The sequence below is a fragment of the Chiloscyllium plagiosum genome, chromosome 26 (assembly GCF_004010195.1).
Source record: "Chiloscyllium plagiosum isolate BGI_BamShark_2017 chromosome 26, ASM401019v2, whole genome shotgun sequence".
Taxonomy (NCBI): Eukaryota; Metazoa; Chordata; class Chondrichthyes; order Orectolobiformes; family Hemiscylliidae; genus Chiloscyllium; species Chiloscyllium plagiosum.
The window spans coordinates 49,072,700-49,081,617 of record NC_057735.1 but is presented as its reverse complement, the minus strand read 5'-3'; positions in this window follow the sequence as shown (position 1 = coordinate 49,081,617).

Genomic DNA, 8,918 nt, shown 5'->3' with positions numbered 1-8,918 from the left:
GTTAATGTAAAAATCGACTCTATGCTTTTCAGAGATCAAACTGCATTGTACAACATCGAACGGAAAACAATTTACAAATCTTTAGATGTTTCCTCTGTCAGTTCCACCTGATTGATACGACCCGAATGAACCATGTAGTCTCTCCCAATGCCCCTGAGATAGAGTCACAAGTTGACACCTCAGTGTACAGTGGGGAGACAGGTGGCAGAATGTGTTGATGAGCATCAGCGAGACGGTTAGCTCCTGAGTCACAAAGCCATCGAGACTCTCTGACCTTGCAGAAACAACATACAATGGTACTCTGGAACTGGAAAGCAAGGTTACATGGCACATGGCATCCATGGAAAGGAATAACACAACACCTCAGGTGACTCCGAAAGCTAGTGCTTCCAAATAAATCTGTTGGACTATAACCTGGTGCTGTGTGGTTTTTAACCCCAGACCAACACCAGCTCCTCCATATCATGGAAAGGAATGACATGGGGGGCTGGGAAGGGGGCAACCTTTTTACACAGATAGTGATTTGTGTGTGGAATGAACTCCCAGAGGAAGTGGTGGATGTGATTACAGTTGCAACGTTTAAAAGACATTTGAGTAAGTACGGAAATAAGAAATGTTTGGAGGGATATGGGCCAAGTGCAGGCAGGTGGGACAATGGAGTTTGGGATTATGGTCAGCACGGCCTGGTTGGACTGAGAGGTCTGATTCCATGCTGTATGAATGCTTTAGAGCTCTGTTAGTAAATGAACGTTTCACAGCCGCTACCACTGGATCTTTATCATATTAACAAGTGATACTGCTTTGTCATTGCTATATCGAGAGAAAACTGCAAATCAATTGGACTTATCAGGATTGGTGAGAAAAATGTCTTTGTGAAGACGCATGGTCACAAGACTGCACAGCACCGTGATACTGTCCTGTCCAATGCCTAGTCCCACATCAAAGCACAGGCTCCTCCCTGAAGAGAGATTTCAGAAAGAAGGTTTGTCCATATTCACAGCAGAGGGTGGATGGATGAAGGCAGTGGCAAGAAATGGAGTTTGATACCAGGAGAGTGACACAAAGAAACAAGTCTGGGACATGCTCAAATCACAATTTTGTCTCTAATGTTATCAGTGACATGACAGCAGTGAGGTGGCTGTTATCTTCAGCGTCTGACAAGTGAGGTTCTGCTCCCTGGTTGTGAGAACAAATAAAAATCTCAAGGCAAGAGCCCAAAAGGTGTCAAACAACTGGATGTTGGAAGACCAAGGAGGATTCGCTGAGCACCCTCCACACTTCCATCACGTCCCAGTAAATCATAAACATGTGAAACAAATGTGATCCCAATATTGTCAAACCATTTCGAAAATGTGCTCGATATTAAGGTGGTGAACGGTACTGATAGCAATTCTGTGTAAATGATGCTGCTGGTGTTATTGGTGTAACCGATGTCAGTGACAGGCTGTTTTAACACGTTGGGGCAAATTGTTTGCGAAGTCAGAGGTGATCAGAATAGTTTAGAAGGATTGCAGCGTGGAGTGTTGTCGTTCTGCTCATTAAGTTGTAATGATACAAATTTATATAGTGTTGGACATAGCTTGTAATGTTATCAAATAAATAAATACTCAAAAACCAGCATGAATTATTTTGTATTATTGGTTTTGATTTTTAATAATCTGTGAAGTCTTTTTTTGTGGCTTAAGCATGTCAATGCTTCAAAATGCTTCCTTGTAAAAACCATTCCATGAGTTTTGAGTCAAACATTAGACCCGAGGCGAAAGTATTTACAGTATAGGTATGGTGAATGGCTGCTGCATGTTTCCGGTTAATGGGAATCCCAGCAGATTGACAGAGGGGCTTTTGATTCCACTTGAATATCAAGGGAAGCTGATGTGGAAGTTATTAACTGGAGATGGTCATTGTGGGACATGAAAGCAAATTGCCACAAAGTGACCTGGGTTTGACTGCTGTGCATGCAGTACCCTCCACTTCAGTACCTGCTGAGGTGATGCCAAGTGGTGGGATGCCCAATGCTGCTGTCATCTTCAGATGGTCCAGATCACAGGTTTGGAAGGTGCTGTTGAAGAAGCCTGAATGAGGTTAGATACAGAGTTCAGCTCCCTCTACACTGTCCCCATCACACACTCCCAGGACAGGGACAGCATAGGGTTAGGTACAGAGTAAAGCTCCCTCTACACTGTCCCCATCACACACTCCCAGGACAGGGACAGAATGGGGTTAGATACAGAATAAAGCTCTCTCTACACTGACCCCATCGAACACTCCCAGGACAGAGACAGCATAGGGTTAGATACATTGTAAAGCTCCCTCTACACTGTCCCCATCACACACTCCCAGGACAGGGACAGCATAGGGTTAGATACACAGTAAAGCTCCCTCTACACTGTCCCCCCATCAAACACTCCCAGGGACAGGGTGATTGTCAGTTGGAGATCATTAAGAAGAGCTGGTCAGCGTTTTATATTGCCTACTGTGAACACCCTGTGGGCCCTCTGGTGGAGGGTACTAACTGACGCTCATTTCGAGGGAATGTTGTGCTTTAGCTCACAGTGTTTTCACTGAGCCCTCAATCTGAGGTCAGCCGTTGAAACCTTTGAAGTCGCACCGCTACTTCCTCAAGGTGCTGTGTGTCATATTGTCTATTGCCCCATAAACAGCTACATTTCCTGTTCCCGATACCAAAATGCAAGCCAACATTTCCCTTTCAACTACTCACCTTGGTTAGTTTAGATATGACCCAGGTTTACATGATGAGGGCAAGTTGTATGTGGGTTATTTTCAGTGCTCTGTGTGTAGGCCAGGCATCAGTGGGCATCTTTATAACGAGGACATGCGAAACAGGAACAGGAGTAGGTCACTCGGTGCAACCAGCCTGTTCCATCATTCAGTACAATAATGACCTTCCTCAGAACAATAAAACCAAGAGCTGGTAATCTGAAAGAAAATCAGAAATTGCTGGAAAAACTCAGCAGGTCTGGCGGCAGCTGCGGAGAGAAAATCAGAATCAATGTTTTGGGTTCAGTGACCCTTCTTCAGAACTGGTGGCAACTAGGAAGAGGTTGGTATATGTGCTGAAGATGTGGAAGGGGGCAGGAATAAATGCTAGTGTGGAATTGGAGCCGAGACAGAGAGACAGACTAACAGTTGGACAGACAAAGGATTGGGTAAGGGTCAGTCTGGGCTATGAGTAGCTGCTAATGGGGACAATTAGCGGCTGACAATGGGTCGTGTGAGGTAACAGCCCATCTAATGGCAAGGCCTGGTGTGTCGGGTTTGGGGTAAGGACATGGGAGGAAGAGCTCTAAGATAATTGAACTCGACATTGAGCCCAAAGGGCCCCAAGTGGACAATGAGGTGCTGTCTTTTCAGCTTGCACTGAGCTGTACTGGAGCACTGCAGCAAATCTGAGACAGAGGTGTTGGCCAGGGAACAGGGTAGGGGGGTTAAAGCGGCAGGCAGCTGAAAACTCAGGGTTATTTCTGTGGATAGGACGCAGCTGTTCTGTGAAGTGGTTACCCAGTCTATGCGTTGTTCCCCCAGTGTAGAGGAGACCACACTGTGAGCAGCGAGTGCAGTAGACTAGATTGAGAGAAGTCTTTGAAAAGGTGACGAAGGAGGTTGATGAGGGGAAAGCGGTAGATGTGGTATATATGGATTTTAGTAAGGCGTTTGATAAGGTTCCCCATGGTAGGCTACTGCAGAAAATACGGAGATATGGCATAGAGGGTGAGTTGGAGGTTCGGATTAGGAATTGGCTGGATGGAAGAAGACAGAGGGTAGTAGTTGATGGCAAAGTTTCTTCATGGAGTGCCGTCACTAGCGGTGTTCCGCAAGGATCTGTTTTGGGACCATTGCTGTTTGTCATTTTTATAAATGACCTGGAAGAGGGGTTAGAAGGTTGGGTAAGCAAGTTTGCGGATGATACGAAAGTCAGAGGAGTTGTTGACAGTGAGGAAGGATGTGGCAGGTTACAGCAAGATATAGAGAAGCTGCAGAGCTGGGCAGAAAGGTGGCAAATGGAATACAATGTAGCTAAGTGTGAGGTGATTCACTTTGGGAAGAATAACAAAAAGATGGGGTACTGGGCTAATGGTCGGATACTTGGTAGTGTGGATGAGCAGAGGGATCTTGGTGTCCATGTACACAGATCTCTGAAAGTTGCCACCCAGGTAAATAGTGCGGTGAGGAAGGCATATGGCGTACTGGCTTTTATTGGTAGAGGAATTGAGTTCCGGAGCCCTGAGGTCATGATGCAGTTGTATAAAACTCTGGTGCGGCCGCATCTGGAATATTGTGTGCAGTTTTGGTCGCCATACTATAGGAAGGATGTGGAGGCACTGGAACGGGTGCAGAGGAGGTTTACCAGGATGTTGCCTGGTATGGAAGAAAAATCGTATGAGGAAAGACTGAGGCACTTCGGGCTGTTTAGGGGTAGGTTCTTCACTCAGTGAGTCGTAAGTTCATGGAATGCCCTGCCAGTAGCAGTGGTGGACTCTCCCTCTTTATGGGCATTTAAGCGGGCATTGGATAGGTATATGGAGGATAGTGGGTTAGTATAGGTTAGGTGGGCTTGGATCGGCGCAACATCGAGGGCCAAAGGGCCTGTACTGCGCTGTATTCTTCTATGTTCTATGTTCTAAGTGCAGGTAAAGTGCTGCTTCACCTGGAAGGTCTTTATGGGACCTTGGATACTGCGGAGGGAGGGAGTAAACAGCCAGGTGTTTGCAGGGGAAGGTGCTATGGGCCCGTGGAGGTGGGGTGCGGAGGGTGCTGGCAGTGGAGGAAGAGTGGACCAAGGTGTTCCGGTGGGAATGCAGAAGGTGGATAAGGGAGGGCAGAGTGGGGAAATATGTGCTGGAGGTGGAGTGAATGATCCTCTGGGTGTGGATGTTGGAAGGATGGTAGGTGAGGACAAGGGAGGGAAGAAACTGTGGGAGATGGGTCAGAGACAGCTGAAGGCCCTGTCACCCATGCAGCAGCTTCTCTCCATTTCAATAATATTCTGTTCTTGTGTTCTCCTTTCCAAAATGAACAGCTTCACATTTCCCCACATGGGAACGTTTCCCATTTGTGAACGTTTTGGCCCATTTGCTGAAGCATTAATCTTTTCCTGCAAACTGTTTGTATCCCTCCCACAATCTACTTTTCGGTCATCTGCAAATTTGGCTACAGTGCATTCACTTCCTTCCTCGAAGTCATTGATGTGTATTGGAAACAGCATTGATCCCTGTGGCACCCAGGTAACCCAACCCGAAAAACAACGCCTTATCCCACTCTCTGTTTCCTGCCCATGAGCCAATTCTTTATCCAACTTGAAGGGACTGTGCACTTAAGTGAACTGTTACACCACAGCTGGGATTCCTTTCACTGTCTCACTCTTACAGTCTCCTGAAGAAGGGCTTATGCCCGAAACGTCGATTCTCCTGTTCCCTGGATGCTGCCTGACCTGCTGCGCTTTTCCAGCAACACATTTTCAGCTCTGATCTCCAGCATCTGCAGACCTCACTTTCTCCTCACTCTTACAGTGGCCAAACACATTTGATGTTCGAAAGGAAGTGACAATTATCTTTACACGCATCATATGCATATCGGATCATGTGTAGCTCAGTCTCAGAAACAAATCAGCCAGTCTCATTAAATAACAAAATACTAAAAATAAAGTACTTTAGCAAAGATGCAACTATTATTCACTAAAGGTTTCAAATGTGCAAATGAATCCAAATTGAGGCTCAGTGGTTAGCACTGATCGCTGATTACTAAACTCACTGATCTCGGACTAAGCCCCACTCTCTGCAACTGGCTCCTCAGTTACCGGACCCAATCAGTGAGAATTGGGGACAGTATTTCATCCTCACTAACACTCAGCACTGGAGCCCCCCCAGGGGTGTGTACTCAGCCCCCTACTGTATCACCGTATACCCATAACGCGTCGCCAAATACCAGACTAATGCTATTTACAAGTTTGCTGATGACACCATCATAGTTGGTCGAATCTCAGATGGTGATGAAACAGACTACAGATGTGAGGTGGAAGACCTGGAAAAATGGTCCAGTGAGAACAACCTAGCTCTTAATGCTGGCAAAACCAAGGAACTCATTATTGACTTTCATTGGGATGTTACACTTGCCCACCTACACAGAGGTGGAATGAGTGGAGAGTGTCAAGCTCCTAGGAATGGTCAACAACAACAAGCTTTCTTGAACTCTTCATGTGGATGCACTAATTACAAAGGCCCAACACTGTGTCTCTTCTTCCTCAGGAAGCTGAAGAAATTTGGTGTGACAGCGAATACCCTTGCCAACTTTTATAGGTGCGCCATCGAGAGCATTCTGTCTGGATGTATCACTACCTGGTATGGCAACTGTACCATTCAAGATCGGAGACAGTTACAGAGAGTGGGGAACTCGGCCCGGACACTCACAAAGGCCAACCTCCCATCTATGGAATGCAGGCCCACTGTCAGGGAAAGGCTGTCAGCATTCTCAAAGATCCATCCCACCCTGGCAATGTTTTTCTACAACCTCTACCATCGGGGAGAAGATACAGAAGCCTGAACACACGCACCAGCCGGTTTCAAAACAGTTTCTACCCTACTGCTGTTAGAATACTGAATGGACTCACAAACTCTTAACATTCACCTGTACCTGTGTTTTTGTTTTCGCCGCTGTTTACCCATTATTTACTATCTATGTACTTAACTCTGTGATCTGCCTGTATTGCTCGCGAGGCAAAGCTTTTCATTGTGCCTCGGTACACGTGACAATAAATTCAATTCAATTCAGTTCAATTGAGTGCTCGTGCCTGGGTTTGATTCCAGCCTTGGGTGACTGTGTGGTGTTTATAAATTCTCATTGTGTCTGCGTGGGTTTCCTTTGGGTTCTGGGTTTCCTCCCACAATCCAAAGACGGGCAGGTTAGGTGATTTGGCTGTGCTAAATTGTTCAGAGTTCAGAGATGTGTAGGTTTAGTAGATTGTTCAGGGGTGAAATGTAGGGGAACGGGTCTCAGTGGGTTACTCTTCAGAGGGTCAGTGTGGACTGGTTGGGCCTGTTTCAACACTGTAGGGAATCTAATCTAATCTACAAAAAAGTGGAACACAGCGTGTCCCAGATGTGATTCGATTGGTCAAACTACCCTGCTATAAGCAAATGCACACTGTATTCTTACAGCACTGTTAAATACCATACAGAAAAAAAGAATTGGCATAATTTTAACTCTAACAAAATACTTAAAATATATATTATTTAACCGCAACTCAACAATTGTTCCAGCATAACAACCTTCCATAAACACACCTTTGGCAAAGGCAAGTTCAGAAAAAAACAGGTTTCCCTCACTTGCTATCTCCTCCTGTCCAGGAGAAGGGACACTGACAGAATTAATCTCGCAGCAGGGAGAGAGAGAGAGAGTTCAAGCTTTTGTAGCAGCAGCGAGAGAGAACTGTATCTAGCAGCTTCAACCACAAGTGGGGCGGCACGGTGGCACAGTGGTTAGCACTGCTGCCTCACAGCGCCAGGGACCCGGGTTCAATTCCCGCCTCAGGCGACTGACTGTGTGGAGTTTGCACATTCTCCCCGTGTCTGCGTGGGTTTCCTCCGGGTGCTCCGGTTTCCTCCCACAGTCCAAAGATGTGCAGGTCAGGTGAATTGGCCATGCTAAATTGCCCGTAGTGTTAGGTAAGGGGTAAATGCAGAGGTATGGGTGGGTTGCGCTTCGGCGGGGCGGTGTGGACTTGTTGGGCCGAAGGGCCTGTTTCCACACTGTAAGTAATCTAATCTAATCACAATACCTCAAATTCAACAATTGAAAGCAAAACTAAAACCCAGGATTTGCATGAGCTTGACTCCACCTATGCATTTTTTTAAATCTACTTAATAAAACAACCCAAAAGCTGTTTACTCTGCTTTCTATGGGGCAGATGCATCGTCATCAAGTTTACAACGGGATAGACAAGTTCCTTTTAGTGGCACCTTGTCACACCAGCCAGTTATAGTACGAACTAAAGTTTGAGACAACATGTCTTTATAACAGTATCAACCCTGCATTTCAAAAATTAAAGAAAATCCCTGTATTGCCTTGAGCATAGAATATTAAGGGGTTACCTAAGCAGTTTTCCAGGGACAGCAGACATTTGCAACAGAGCTGTTGAGGCTGGTGTTACAGCTACAAATGTTAGAAAGATGCACAAAGTAAGATCCCACAGATGGTAATATCATTATCAATCTGTTCTGGCTTGCTGACTAAGGTGGTGGTGGGCGGGGGGGGGTGGATGCGAGTGAACGCACCAAAGGAAATCCTCTGGTTTTTCTTGGAAATAATCGTTTCCGTCCACCTGAGGGGGAATGTGGGGCTTTGGTTTAATGTTCTATCGTGGTAATATCATTATCAATCTGTTCTGGCTTGCTGACTAAGGTGGTGGTGGGCGGGGGGGGGTGGATGCGAGTGAACGCACCAAAGGAAATCCTCTGGTTTTTCTTGGAAATAATCGTTTCAGTCCACCTGAGGGGGAATGTGGAGCTTTGGTTTAATGTTCTATCGGGGAGACAGCACATCTGACAGTAGGTAAAAATAAGGACTGCAGATGCTGGAAACCAGATTCTAGATCAGAGTTGCGCTGGAAAAGCACAGCAGATCAGGCAGCAGCCGAGGAGCAGGAAAATCAACGTTTCGGACAAAAGCCCTTCATCAGGAATACAGCTGTGTGTGTCTGTGTCTGCGTGTGTGTGTTTGTGAGTGCGTGTGTGAGTGTGTGTGTGCTTGTGTGTAGTTATATGTCCGTGTATGGGTGTCTGTGTGTGTGTGTGCATGTGAAAATGTCTTTGTGTCTGTGTGAATGTGTGTGTCTGTGTGTGAAAGTGCCTCTGCGCCTGTGTGTGTGTGTATGTGTGCGTGTGTGAGAGTGTGTCTGTGTGTGT